General features: G+C 52.4%; 1 long non-coding RNA gene across 1 annotated transcript in view; it reads right to left on the reverse strand.

The window, feature by feature from the left end:
• Positions 1-235: 235 nt before the first annotated feature.
• The window catches only part of LOC144770069 (uncharacterized), a 72,731-nt gene continuing 58,190 nt past the window's right edge, over positions 236-14,776 (reverse strand). Inside the window, exons 4-5 of the long non-coding RNA XR_013598786.1 lie at positions 12,684-12,759; positions 236-2,631 (exon numbers count right to left, since the gene is read on the reverse strand). This is a non-coding gene — a long non-coding RNA (uncharacterized LOC144770069). The remainder of the gene's footprint in view (positions 2,632-12,683; positions 12,760-14,776) is intronic.

Genomic DNA, 14,776 nt, shown 5'->3' on the forward strand with positions numbered 1-14,776 from the left:
CGGTGGGGCGGCGAGGAGCGAGCCTGGGAGCGCGGGCACAAAGAGGCCGCTTCCCGCGCTCCCCAGGCTTTTTACCCTTTCGCCGCCGCGACCCCGCCCCCTCGCCCCGGAAGCACACCAGTACTTCCGGGGCGAGGGGGCGGGGCAAGCGGCCCCGAAAGGGACGGGGTGTGGGAGGGACCGGGCCCCGCCATGCTTGCGTGGGGGCCTATTGGCCCCCCCTTGTATTTCTCCCTCTTTCAGTACCGCGACACCATGTCCACCATGACCCTCTGCGCGTGCGCCTGCTCTCGGGATGCACCAATGACCGGTCACTCGCAGTCTCCTGTTTTGTTTCTCTCTAAACTGTGTGTTGACCCCCTGCCACTTTTCTAAACTTTTTTCAGCGAAGCCAAACACCTCCCTAACCCTGCCCCCTCCTCTGAAAGGATTGACAGCTCCTGGAAGTGTTTATGTGTCAGTAATAAAGTGCGTGCTGAGTTGTCTGTACATCGTCGAGGGGCAATGCACAAATGCAGGGAAAAATGTACGAACAAAGCATCCATGCAAAGTATTTCTTCAAATTATTTCTTTCTTTAAGGTAAAACTACCATAAAAATCAGAAGGGGGTGGAACATTCGATGACTGTACTATTTCAGACCGTTAGTTAATATGTGAGCTCAGGCCACAGATCGTAACCACACGTTACTGTGATGACAGATTCATCATAACCACGGAAGTCAAGATCTTGAAAATAGAAATAGAAGTGGAGTTCCCCTCCCGCCACAACTTCCCCGTCCCAGCCTACGCCATCAATGTCAGAAACTGTGACGGCTTTCATGGCTCATCGCAATGACAATTGTGCAGGGGGGTCTTTCCAGGGCCTTCTGTTCCCTGAACGTGGGGGAACCACACCCATAGATGCGCAGTCTTCAAACACCTGCTCGTCACAATGAGAACAGTTTGATATTCTCAAGTTGTCCAGTGGCAATGCTGATTGATACATCAGTTCATCATTTTGACGTGCATAAAGCCTTGCCAGTAAGTGCCTCTTGTTTGTATAGCTCTGTAAATTACAGTGCATGAAATGCCTCCAAAGGAGTTCTACTCCTCCTTTTGGTAATTGTTCAGGATTCTGCTACTGTTTATATTGTTTAATACTTATGAAACTCTCAAATCTTCTGCACTAGCCAGGATCCACCAGCTTTCCGCGATTCCTCATATCATTTTTGCACCCCTTCTCCTTGTCCATTGAGCCATCGGTGCACATGGCTCTCTTTTCTAAGACTCAGTTTTTTAAAAGACTGCTCCCGCCTCACTCTTAACCTTGTGTCCGTCAACGTTTAGGGGACTCCTACTTTCTGTTCGGTAAAACTTGGCAGTTGTGTCTTTAATTTACAGGCGGACATGGAATGGAGCTCTTCGACAGGCTTGAGAGTAAGGCAGCGAAAATGCATAAATCTCTGAAAACCTGGCTGCAGAGTGAGCTTTGCCTTGTACTAGCTATACCCTACAGCACCATGATGCGCTTATTGGGTGAACACGCATTACACTAATCTCGAGCAACAAACAGTGTCTCTCAGATGGCCAGGCTCTGCACTTAATGTAGTGCCAATATCGGCAACACTCATCACCCCCAAAGCAGCATCATACCCAATAAATAAAATAGACAAGAGACTGTTTTCGTGGAGAAAATTGCTACAGGTTTATTAGCATACCAACTATGACAACATGGTGGGTTATTTTACAGGCGATCCAAAGGCAAGCAGCCCTTCGCGGCCTACCACCTGATGGGCCAACTCGCATCGTGACCTTAGCCAATAGGTGCTTAGCGGTTATGGTGAGAGGATAGCCCCTCCCATTTCTGAGGACCCGTCGGTCCACCCCATTACTCACGCCCCCCTACGAGGGGCGGAGCGTTCAAGCGACCCCCGGTTGTACAGGTTTCCAACCTCCCGTAGGACAGACGGGGCACCGTCGCACCTCAGGGTCCACTGCAAAGACTTCCTGGGGATATTAGGTCGCAGCACCCTTTGTGCTCCTGAAGAGGGTACCCCTGAGTACCTTTCCACCCCTGGATCGCCCTGTAACTCCGCCACAGCCCTGGGTGTGGTGATCGTTGCAGCCAGGGCCCCCACCAAGGCCGGCATTCCTACTGACATCCTGCTATTTCTAGGGCCTCTCCCAAATCCAGCAAGTACAAGTCCATACCTATTCTGGACAGATGTACCCCATCGTCATCGAAACACCCTGTGGATTTGGCGTGTAGCAAACCATGTCTAATGAAGCCAAATCCCCGCTGCTCGGTGAATTTAAGCATAGTGCCATTGACCCTCCTGCGCGCAGCCTCCATTGCCTACCCAGACCGAGCTCCATGCCACAGGAGCCAAGGGGTGATCTCGGACCACCAAAGTTCACATGTCTCCAACTGGTTGCTCAATTTGCACATTGTGGTCTTCATGTTTTGAAGCAATGTCCTTTGCCCCAAGGCAGTCAGGTCGGTCCCCCCCGATGTATAACAAGAACGTCGCATGCCTGGGTGACCCAGCCAAATTATCTCGTTGTTGGAAAAGCCATGCCTCCACTTCCTGCATTCAGCCCACTGTGCCAGTCTCAAGACACCAGAATGGCCAAACACTCAGACCTTTGTTCCTGGCAAATAAAGAAATGAGATGTTGCAAAAACGCTTATTGACACCACAGCACACCAAATTGCAAACAGTAAATTACACTCCACAACACACTGCTACCAGTCACCGGGATTCCGTTTACTGAAACAAAATTAAAATTCGTGGGCTCATGGCCGTATGTATCTCTTGAAACATTGGGATTCCCACCACCCCACTTGTTTGATACCTTCTGCTGGCAAAGCTTCCATGAATGCTGTTGTTGCTGCCCCTATTGGGGAATGGTGACTGCAGAACACTTGCCCGGATCAGTGTTGCCTGACAACGCCAGGCATGCGTGCTTTATGTGTTCCACCTGGAACTTTGTAAGGGGCGTGCCATCTGCATGCAAAAGAAGATACCCTTCTGCTGACGGGCGCAGGGCCAGATAGGCGGCAAACAGGCCCACAGGGCAATACCTGCCATCACCCAAACTGTGTTGCCAGAACACCCTCCCTTCCCCGGACTGGTCCGTCTTAGATCTTCTTAGAGTTATTTTGAGGGAAGCCCCCAAGAGCACCGCATCCCATATCTTCAAAACCACTCCAGACCTGCAATGCTTAGATCTAGCCACCAGCTCACTATTTCTGAGTGCCCGAAGAAAGCCAGGCTGAAGGTGGCCGCAAATAATGCCGCCTCAAACGCAGAGTGAGTAGCCTTGCGCACCCAGTCCAGCATCCCCTGCAAGGTCTTGAAGTCCATGGGGGATCTATTGTCCGGTGCCCTTGGTTCACGCCTGGCCCAACCTTTTAATGCTGCTCTGATCAAGAAAGATTTGGTGGAGTTGGACTGGCCCCTTAGTCCAGTGTGGTGACTGACTGCCTCCAGATGGCCCTGAAATCCAAGAATGACTCTTTCTGTTGTCCTTGGCCCACAACATGAAAGAATGTACCCTGTTTTCTAGAAATGCCCCGCCTTCCTCTCAGGATCCCACCACCGAACAGAATTTGGCAACACAGGACCTGAATCTCTTACTGGTCCTGGGTGCTAGGGACAGCTCACCCATCCCCCTCAGTCTGTTTTCCACTTCAGCAGGAACCAGAGGTGTGGTGGGGTAGGGGTCATCTCCTCTCTCGCTCTCGGCCATGCCTCCCGGAAGCGGCTCCACTGAAAGCGAGAGAGAGCATCAGCTACTGTGTTCTGTACCCCCTGAATTTGTCGCACTCTGCTTTCGACTTTATTGTGCAGACACACCCGCACCAATTCCCTCAAGAGGAACAAAACCAGAGGGCAACTCGCTGACTGGGAGTTGATGGCCTGCACTACTGCCAGGTTGTCAGACCAAAAGAGGACCCTCTTAGCCACCAGTACTGCAGGCCACAGGTGAAAAGCTACCACTATTGGGAAAAACTCTAACATTGTGATGTTGGCCGTGATCATCTTCTTGTGCCAAGAGTTGGGCTATTTCTCAGCACACCATTCTCTATCTAGGATGGCCCCAAAACCTTCTCTGCCTGATCCATCTGTAAATAGCGCTAGGTCAGGGCTGCCCACCCAGGGAGCCCTCCAAATTACTGAGCCGTTAAAATTGTCCAGGAACTCCGCCCACATGACTAGGTCCTGTCTCATTCATTTGCTTAGTTTCACCAGGTAGTGATTCTTTTTGACCTTGGCAGTGGCCCTGGCTATCCTTCTGGCAAACATCCGACCCACTGGGATGACCCTGGCCGCAAAGTTCAGTTTCCCCAGGAGGTATTGGATGGATTCCAAGGTGGCCCTGTCCTGCCCCAAAGCTGACTGGATTAGTTGCGCTAGATCACGGACCTTGTCTGTCAGCAGTCTGGACTCCCCTGCGATGGTATCAAGCTCAATCCCCAAAAAAGTTAAGACCTGCGCTGGACCCACTGTTTTACCCGGCGCAAGGTCGAGCCCCAGGTGACTGGCCAACTTCACGAAGTCCGCAAGGGCCTGATTACAGTTCTGCGTGCCATCGCTCCCTATGAACAGGAAATCATCGAGGTAATGGGTCACCCCTTCCACCCCTTAGGTCTCCTGGAGAGCCCACTGCAGGAAGCAACTGAATGCCTCAAAAACATGCACAGGACACAGCGCAACCCATGGGCATGTATTTGTCATAAAAGTACATGCCCTCCAGCTTGAAACCTAGCAGGTGATGGCTGCTCGGGTGGACTGGTAGCAAACGAAAGGCAATGTCTGCCTTGGCTGACCAGACCCCTTTGCCCGCCCTCCTGACTAAGTCCAATGCCACGTCCAGAGTACAATACGACACAGCGCAGATGTCCTCCTCTAGACCATGGGAAACTGATGCCCCCTGCGGGTATGAAAGGTGGTGAATTAGCCAAAAAGCCCCTGGTTCCTTCTTAGGTCCCACCCCAGGGGTGAGACCACAAAGTTGTCCAACGGGGGTTGCAGGAATGGACCTGCCACCCTGCCCAAGGCCCCATCCTTCTCTACCTTGGCCCTAACAACATCAGGTCGCTCCCTTGCTGATCTAAGGTTGTCAGCCTCCCTTCTGCCCAGGGGACCCACATAGGGGATCTTGAAGCCTTTGCTAAAACCAACCAGCAACAAGCTGTCTGGTTTGTTGGGGTACAATCTGAGAAGGGGCTTGATGTTGGCCAGGCTGACAGGGGACAGGCCTTTGACTGTGTGAAAGGGTGCTGAGGAGCTAGCTATGGTGAAAAAGCTCCCCGGTTAGCTCGAAGTTGGTCACTGGACAGGGTGAGACGCAGGACCAGGAGGTGGGTGGGGGAAGGGAGCTTGAGATACTAGTGATCTTATGGCCTCAACTTTGTTGCCCGCCTTTGCTGTCTGGCTGTCGATTCAGCTTCGTGTGGCAAGAACACTCCGGGTGGGGCCCGCCACATATGTTGCATGCGGGCAAAAACATGCACGTCTTTCCCCAGGAGCAGTATCCATTGTTAAAAAGGCGGCATGTCCCCGGGGAAGACCTTCTGAAACCTCCCTTCTGTCTCCCCGTGTGCTCCCCGAAAAGTCTGCTTGAAGCCCCGTGTGCCTGCCTGAAAGGACCCCCTGGACAAAGACTGTCCCACCTGTGCTTTTACCTGGGAGCCTACACTCTGCTGCGTGTCGGAGCCCATCTGATCCATCCAAAGCTGAACCTCTTTTTGGTCCCACCCCATCTCCGGGCACTGGGCATCTTCCTCCTGAACTCCCTATCATAATTCAACCAGCCACTTCCTCCTCACTTCATAGCCTTGTTGTGTATCGTCCTGGAGTACTGCACCAGGCCGGGGCCCAACTCTGGGAATATCTCCATTGTCACAGCGGCTAAGATGGAGAAAGCCTCGAGCCAGTTTTCTATGTTCTTCTCTGGCCAAGGCCGGTACTTTACTTTTTTGTCATCCTCCTTCGCCCCTCTTTTCCTGGCGTCCAGGCCCTCTTGACCTAACATGAGCAGTGTAAAAATGTCTATAAACTCGTGCCTCCAAATTCCTTCTTTGGCTGCTTGGGGCACTTGCCAGGCCAGCGAGGCGGAGGTGACTTGCCGGACCGTAGGGGTATGAAGGGAGGCCGGTGTACTCAATGTGGGGGCGAGAGGAGACACTACAATAGCGGCTGCCGTATTGGTGGTGCCCAGAGGTGGCACCGGGCTGGATGTTTGGGGGGGGGCAAGACTGGTGCTGGCGCGCTATCTCCCCCTGAGGTGTGGTTTGCAGAACTACCCGCGGGAGGGCTGGCCCCTTCCTTGGACACCGCCGGGGTTGTGGCAGCAGTGGCCCCCGCTGCCCTAATGGCGCACAAACACATGCTGACCATATACTCACAGCCGCTAGCGTGCCCCCTTCCCTTGGGCAAATACTGTTACTCAGATGCGCAGGGCTGGGGCCAACAGGACCTGCTTTAAGCTGTGACATAAAACTGTTCACAGTGTCCATGAGCTTGGCATGCTCGTCCCTAGTGGCATAGTTACCTGGGGCCGCGGTACTGTCCATCGGGGTGGGTGGCCCCGGGGGCAGGGGAGCAGCCAGCGCAGGAACGACTTCCTTGGGGGTCTGAACTGGTCTGCTTCTAGTTGGCGGCAACGGATCTGCCGGGAAGTCCCTGATCATGGGCCTGCGGACCCGCTTGGACCTAGAAGGGCCTGCTACAGTGCCGGGCTGCTGTTCTGTAGCGAGGGAATTGCTAACGATGCCAGAGTCCTCCTGCTCTGAAGCGTTCATAATGCCATTGGCCCACGCCTGGCCTTTGACCTTGGCCATCTCGAAGAAATTCACCCATTGCATGTCTTGGGAAGTGTCCGGCATCGAGTCCTCCACCTGGGACCTCTCCAGGAAAAGGGGAGGGGAGCCCTGGCCATCCATGCTGATCTCTGTCGCCACGTGGACCACCAATCTGAGGAGAACATTTTTTGGATCAGCATATAGGATTCACTGCATTGCCTAGGGAGTACCTCTAAGTCCCTTGCTGCTGCAGGTGTTCCGTGCCCCCACTTTACCCCTATACTTACTTAGGCGTCACCGGGGTTGGTGTCACCCGGTGCGGGTAACTCATGGTGTCACCCCCTCACGACTTACCACATGGACCACCTCTGTCGGAAATGTACGGTGCTAGGTACTGTCTTACTCCCTCTAGCTCCCTCTCTCTGTCTAGCTCCCTCTAGCTCCCTCTCTCTGTCTTACTCCCTCTAGCTCCCTCTGGTTCCCTCTCTCTCGGTCTTACTCCCTCTAGCTCCCTCTCCCTCTGTCTTACTCCCTCTAGCTCCCTTTCTCTGTCTTGCTCCCTCTAGCTCCCTCTCTTACTCCTTCTAGCTCCCTCTCTCTCTGTCTTACTCCCTCCAGCTCCCTCTCTCTGTCTTACTCCCTCTAGCTCCCTGTCTTACTCCCTCTAGCTCCCTCTCTGTCTTACTCCCTCTAGCTCCCGCTCTCTCTCTTACTCCCTCTAGTTCCCGCTCTCTCTCTTACTCCCTCTAGCTCCCTCTCTCTCTATTACTCCTTCTAGCTCCCTCTCTCTCTGTCTTGCTCCCTCTAGCTTCCTCTCTCTGGTTTACTCCCTCTAGCTCCCTCTCCCTCTCTGTCTTGCTTCCTCTCGCTCCCTCTCTCTGTCTTACCCCCTCTAGCTTCCTCTCTCTGTCTTACTCCCTCTAGCCCCCTCTCTCTTACTCCCTCTAGCCCCCTCTCTCTTACTCCCTCTAGCTCCCTCTCTGTCTTGCTCCCTCTAGCTCCCTCTCTCTCTTGCACCGTGTACCTCCCTCCCTCTCTCTCTGTCTTGCTCCGTCTAGCTCCCTCTCTCTCTGTCTTGCTCCCTCTCTCTCTATCTTAATCCCTCTAGCTCCCTCTCTCTGTCTAGCTCCCTCTCTCCCTGCCTTACTTCCTCCAGCTCCCTCTGTCTCCCTCTCTGTCTTACTCCCTCTAGCTCCCTCTCTCTCTCTTACTCCCTCTAGCCCCCTCTCTCTGTCTTACTCCCTCTAGCTCCCTCTCTCTCTGTCTTACTCCCTCTAGCTCCCTCTCTTTTACTTCCTCTAGCTCCCTCTCTGTCTTGCTCCCTCTAGCTCCCTCTCTCTCTGTCTTGCTCCGTCTAGCTCCCCCTCTCTGTCTTACTCCCTCTAGCTCCCTCTCTCTCCATCTTAGTCCCTCTAGCTCCCTCTCTCTGTCTTGCTCCCTCTAGCTCCCTCTGTCTCTCTTACTCCCTCTAGCTCCCTCTCTCTCTGTCTTGCTCGCTCTAGCTCCCTCTCTCTCTATCTTTCTCCCTCTAGCTCCCTCTCTCTCTGTCTTGCTCGCGCTAGCTCCCTCTCTCTCTATCTTACTCCCTCTAGCTCCCTCTCTCTGTCTAGCTCCCTCTCTCTCTCTTACTTCCTGTAGCTCCCTCTCTCCCTGTCTTGCTTGCTCTAGCTCTCTCTCTCTCTATCTTACTCCCTCTAGCTCCCTCGCTCTCTGTCTTAATCTCTCTAGCTCCCTCTCTCTCTGTCTTACTCCCTCTAGCTTCCTCTCTCTCTCTAGCTCCCTCTAGCTCCCTCTCTCTTGCTCCCTCTAGCTCCCTCTGTCTCCCTCTCTCTGTCTTACTCCCTCTAGCTCCCTCTCTCTCTGTCTTACTCCCTCTAGCTCCCTCTCTCTCTGTCTTACTCCCTCTAGCTCCCTCTCTCTTACTCCCTCTAGCTCCCTCTCTGTCTTGCTCCCTCTAGCTCCCTCTCTCTCTGTCTTGCTCCGTCTAGCTCCCTCTCTCTCTGTCTTACTCCCTCTAGCTCCCTCTCTCCGTCTTAGTCCCTCTAGCTCCCTCTCTCTGTCTTGCTCCCTCTAGCTCCTTCTGTCTCTCTTACTCCCTCTAGGTACCTCTCTCTCTGTCTTGCTCGCTCTAGCTCCCTCTCTCTCTATCTTTCTCCCTCTAGCTCCCTCTCTCTCTGTCTTGCTCGCGCTAGCTCCCTCTCTCTCTATCTTACTCCCTCTAGCTCCCTCTCTCTGTCTAGCTCCCTCTCTCTCTCTTACTTCCTCTATCTCCCTCTCTCCGTCTTACTTCCTCTAGCTCCCTCTCTCTGTCTTGCTTGCTCTAGCTCCCTCTCTCTCTATCTTACTCCCTCTAGCTCCCTCCCTCTCTGTCTTAATCTCTCTAGCTCCCTCTCTCTCTGTCTTACTCCCTCTAGCTCCCTCTCTCTGTCTAGCTCCCTCTTGCTCCCTCTCTCTTGCCCCCTCTAGCTCCCTCTGTCTCCCTCTCTCTTGCCCCCTCTAGCTCCCTCTGTCTCCCTCTCTCTCTGTCTTACTCCCTCTAGCTCCCTCTCTCTCTGTCTTACTCCCTCTAGGTCCCTCTCTCTCTGTCTTACTCCCTCTAGCTCCCTCTCTCCGTCTTAGTCCCTCTAGCTCTCTCTCTCTGTCTTACCCCCTCTAGCTTCCTCTCTCTGTCTTACTCCCTCTAGCCCCCTCTCTCTTACTCCCTCTAGCTCCCTCTCTCTTACTCCCTCTAGCTCCCTCTCTGTCTTGCTCCCTCTAGCTCCCTCTCTCTCTTGCACCGTGTACCTCCCTCTCTCTCTGTCTTGCTCCGTCTAGCTCCCTCTCTCTCTGTCTTGCTCCCTCTCTCTCTATCTTAATCCCTCTAGCTCCCTCTCTCTGTCTAGCTCCCTCTCTCCCTGCCTTACTTCCTCCAGCTCCCTCTGTCTCCCTCTCTGTCTTACTCCCTCTAGCTCCCTCTCTCTCTCTTACTCCCTCTAGCCCCCTCTCTCTGTCTTACTCCCTCTAGCTCCCTCTCTCTCTGTCTTACTCCCTCTAGCTCCCTCTCTTTTACTTCCTCTAGCTCCCTCTCTGTCTTGCTCCCTCTAGCTCCCTCTCTCTCTGTCTTGCTCCGTCTAGCTCCCCCTCTCTGTCTTACTCCCTCTAGCTCCCTCTCTCTCCATCTTAGTCCCTCTAGCTCCCTCTCTCTGTCTTGCTCCCTCTAGCTCCCTCTGTCTCTCTTACTCCCTCTAGCTCCCTCTCTCTCTGTCTTGCTCGCTCTAGCTCCCTCTCTCTCTATCTTTCTCCCTCTAGCTCCCTCTCTCTCTGTCTTGCTCGCGCTAGCTCCCTCTCTCTCTATCTTACTCCCTCTAGCTCCCTCTCTCTGTCTAGCTCCCTCTCTCTCTCTTACTTCCTGTAGCTCCCTCTCTCCCTGTCTTGCTTGCTCTAGCTCTCTCTCTCTCTATCTTACTCCCTCTAGCTCCCTCGCTCTCTTTCTTAATCTCTCTAGCTCCCTCTCTCTCTGTCTTACTCCCTCTAGCTTCCTCTCTCTCTCTAGCTCCCTCTAGCTCCCTCTCTCTTGCTCCCTCTAGCTCCCTCTGTCTCCCTCTCTCTGTCTTACTCCCTCTAGCTCCCTCTCTCTCTGTCTTACTCCCTCTAGCTCCCTCTCTCTCTGTCTTACTCCCTCTAGCTCCCTCTCTCTTACTCCCTCTAGCTCCCTCTCTGTCTTGCTCCCTCTAGCTCCCTCTCTCTCTGTCTTGCTCCGTCTAGCTCCCTCTCTCTCTGTCTTACTCCCTCTAGCTCCCTCTCTCCGTCTTAGTCCCTCTAGCTCCCTCTCTCTGTCTTGCTCCCTCTAGCTCCTTCTGTCTCTCTTACTCCCTCTAGGTACCTCTCTCTCTGTCTTGCTCGCTCTAGCTCCCTCTCTCTCTATCTTTCTCCCTCTAGCTCCCTCTCTCTCTGTCTTGCTCGCGCTAGCTCCCTCTCTCTCTATCTTACTCCCTCTAGCTCCCTCTCTCTGTCTAGCTCCCTCTCTCTCTCTTACTTCCTCTATCTCCCTCTCTCCGTCTTACTTCCTCTAGCTCCCTCTCTCTGTCTTGCTTGCTCTAGCTCCCTCTCTCTCTATCTTACTCCCTCTAGCTCCCTCCCTCTCTGTCTTAATCTCTCTAGCTCCCTCTCTCTCTGTCTTACTCCCTCTAGCTCCCTCTCTCTGTCTAGCTCCCTCTTGCTCCCTCTCTCTTGCCCCCTCTAGCTCCCTCTGTCTCCCTCTCTCTTGCCCCCTCTAGCTCCCTCTGTCTCCCTCTCTCTCTGTCTTACTCCCTCTAGCTCCCTCTCTCTCTGTCTTACTCCCTCTAGGTCCCTCTCTCTCTGTCGTACTCCCTATAGCTCCCTCTCTCTCTGTCTTCCTCCCTCTAGCTCCCTCTCTCTCTCTTACTCCCTCTAGCTCCCTCTCTCTGTCTCCCTCCCTCTAGCTCCCTCTCTCTCTATCTTACTCCCTCTAGCTCCCTCTCTCTGTCTAGCCCCCTCTCTCTCTGTCTTGCTCCCTCTAGCTCCCTCTGTCTCCCTCTCTCTCTGTCTTACTCCCTCTAGGTCCCTCTCTCTCTGTCGTACTCCCTATAGCTCCCTCTCTCTCTGTCTTCCTCCCTCTAGCTCCCTCTCTCTGTCTAGCTCCCTCTAGCTCCCTCTCTCTCTGTCTTGCTCTCTCTAGCTCCCTCTCTCTGTCTTACTCCCTCTAGCTCCCTCTCTCTCTGTCTTGCTCCCTCTAGCTCCCTCTCTCTTATTCCCTCTAGCTCCCTCTCTCTCTGTCTTGCTCCCTCTAGCTCCCTCTTTCTCTATCTTACTCCCTCTAGCTCCCTCTAGCTCCTTCTCTGTCTTGCTCCCTCTAGCTCCCTCTCTCTTATTCCCTCTAGCTCCCTCTCTCTCTGTCTTGCTCCCTCTAGCTCCCTCTCTCTCTATCTTACTCCCTCTCTCTGTCTAGCTCCCTCTCTCTGTCTTACGTCCTCTAGCTACCTCTGTCTCCCTCTCTCTGTCTTACTCCCTCTAGCTCCCTCTCTCTCTGTCTTTCTCACTCTAGCTCCCTCTCGCTTTGTCTTTCTCACTCTAGCTCTCTCTCTCTCTCTGTCTTACTCCCTCTAGCTCCCTCTCTCTCTCTTATTCCCTTTATCTCCCTCTCTCTCTGTCTTACTCTCTCTAGCACCCTCTCTCCCTTTGTTACTCCCTCTTGCTCCCTCTCTCTCTGTCTTGCTCTCTCTAGCTCCCTCTCTCTGTATTACTCCCTCTAGCTCCCTCTGTCTCCCTCTCTCTCTTACTCCATCTGTCTTCCCTGGATTTGTATAAACAAGAGTGTGAGCAACAGGTGGCACTGTAGTGAAGAGCAAGCTGAAATTTGGAACTGGTTCACTGAAAACCTAAAGACTGCAAGATACTGAAAAATAGGAAACTATGCACCCTCAGATGAGCTAGGCTGCTATAGAGTTGCCTTGTGAGCAAAGAAAATTACAGTCAAGCATTGCAGATCTCCTGCGAGACGCTGGCGAGCGTGAACAGCATGAGGAACAAGCTTGCACAGGGAGCGAAAGTAAAGGTGAGAGCAGAGGCGAGGCTGCAGGGCAGATTGGTGTCACCCCATGTGTTGGTGTCACCCAGTGCGGGCCGCACCCCCCGCACCCCCCTAGTGACGCCACTGTTGTGCAGTAGTGGAAGTGGACCTGGGGCGTGATGTGCCCAAAGGCCGGTTCAGTGTGTGCTCTGCGTGCGAGGATGAAGAGGGGGCTGGGGGGAGAAAATAAGATGTTAGCTGTGACCTTGGCGCGAAGTTCACATCCCTTCTGACACCACCACTCATTACGCTCCTGGTGCCCCACCTGTGGGGCCCAGTGCTATCACCCCTGCTCCCACCCGCCGGTGCGAGCCTTGGCTCATACCTGCTCTTAATTCCTGCTGTTCCTCCCTTTTCGCAGGGCCACCTACGACGTTGCCTCCCTAATGACCTGCTCTGACCTGGAATAGAAAAGAGTATAAATCTTTTATTGTATAGTTCGTAAAAACCGTTACAACATCGAGTGCAATAATATTTAAAAATATATCAAAAAAATACATTCATGTGCAAGGGTTAAAACAGCCGTTAATAAAATGATAAAAACACGGTGCACTTGTTGCACTTGATGATTCACAAAACAATTCTACATTAAGTAGTGCAAATTAAGAAACCTTGAGATTCAAGTCTATGTTAGCTCTTCGCAAGAGTTCCTCTTTTTTTCTTCTCAAAATTAATGACATGTTTAATTGTTTGACAAATGAATTGTGGGTCTATTGAGCACAGTGCTTGTAAGATCGCAGAGGGACATGTGCGTATTCCTTTTTCGTTGAATTTGGGCTTTAGTAGGCTCCGGCGTTCCCGGTCCAATGCAGGACAAATGCAGATCATGTGGGTGATATCTTGTACAGCAGCGGTACGTAATTCGCACTCTTTGGGGCCTGGTGACCTCCAGCCGGGTTGATCAGCATTTGTTGGCAAATTTCCCATCCTTAGGCTAAGATATTTTAGTTTAATGTGTGATGAGAAGGCAAGCCCTAGATAGGATGCTGGTGCCGGCTTTTTGTAAGATTGTATGGTCATCCAAGCGTGTGAGCGATGGCTTAAGGGGGTTTTGTCATCGATCAACGAATGCATGTTAGCTGCCTTTTTTACAGCTTGCTTAAATAAGGGTACCGGTAGCTTCCTTTTCCACAGTGATGCTAATTCGGTTGTTTCAAGAGAGAATTTTAAGTACTTAGCGTACTGAGAATTAGGATTGCTTTGCATGGCTTCCCAAATGGCGAGATTAATTTCTATTTAGCGGTTCATCCAGATACCACACCAAAATGTAACTGTCTCGTATTTTTTAAGCAATGTTTGAGCCTGCAGGCCAAATTCAAGACGCACCTGTGCAGGAGAGGCATCACTTGGTAGGCTGAATATACGCTTATACACCCTCGTTTGAATTTTATCTAGGAGCAGTGCACTCCTTCCATGATGTACCACACTGCCGTAAGCTATTGTTAGAAGTAGCTTAGCTTTGATAACTGTTAGGAGGGCAGTGAAAAGAGGGCCTTTTAACTGCTTAGATAGACTGCTGAATGCGTGTAATAAGGTTATTCCTTTCTTCTCGATGGTATCAAAATGGGCAGAAAAGGTAAACCGTCTGTCCAAATGTAGCCCCAGGTACTTGTAGCTGTTCACTACTTCCAGATTCTTGTTGTCAATTACAAAATTTGGCGATGTTATGCGGTGATGGGTTATTTTCATGACCTTTGTTTTCTTACTGTTTATTTCCAGGAGGTTCTGTTTGGTGTATCCTGCCAGTTCTTGCATGAGTCGTTGCAGACCTATTTTCGTCTGACTTAGGAGAACCACATCGTCGGCGTAGGAAAGATGCGTGATGGGTAATGTTCCTAGTCGTGGTGGGTGTGCATTGATCCCATCTAGCCTTGGTGTCAGATCGGCCATAGAATAGAATGGAAAAGAGAGTTTTAATGCACTCCGGGACGAGCCCTGTGCCCAGGAGCCCCTCAAACGCTGCTGCAGTGCCGCTGGTGACCCATGGTCCCAGTACATGCTGCGGGAACGTGCGTCGCCTGACCCTTCGAGGCAAGGAACGAGATCCAAAGACACAGCCCCTGCAAGTAAACATATATTAGCCAAGCACATGCATTGTGTACATTCCCACCCTGGTACTGCACACGTGTCCCAAACCTTGTTAAGACAATAAGATGCAGGCCCACAGGACATGCGAACAGGGCGCTGCCTGTGCATCTCCGCAAAGAAACCCAAAATTCTGTTGTTGATCATAATACAATAAATGTTAGTCTTGATTGAAATGCTTGTTTATATCGGAGGTGCTTCCATTGTCTGCAGACACTGAACTCTGAGACAGGCACGCTCCTGCTGCAGATACTCAAACCACTACCTCTGATAAACGCACTCCACGTACAACAGGCGAGCTGATGCTGACACGCACCCCATGCCACGTGCGAT

This window comes from Lissotriton helveticus, chromosome 7, assembly GCF_964261635.1.
Source record: "Lissotriton helveticus chromosome 7, aLisHel1.1, whole genome shotgun sequence".
Taxonomy (NCBI): domain Eukaryota; kingdom Metazoa; phylum Chordata; class Amphibia; order Caudata; family Salamandridae; genus Lissotriton; species Lissotriton helveticus.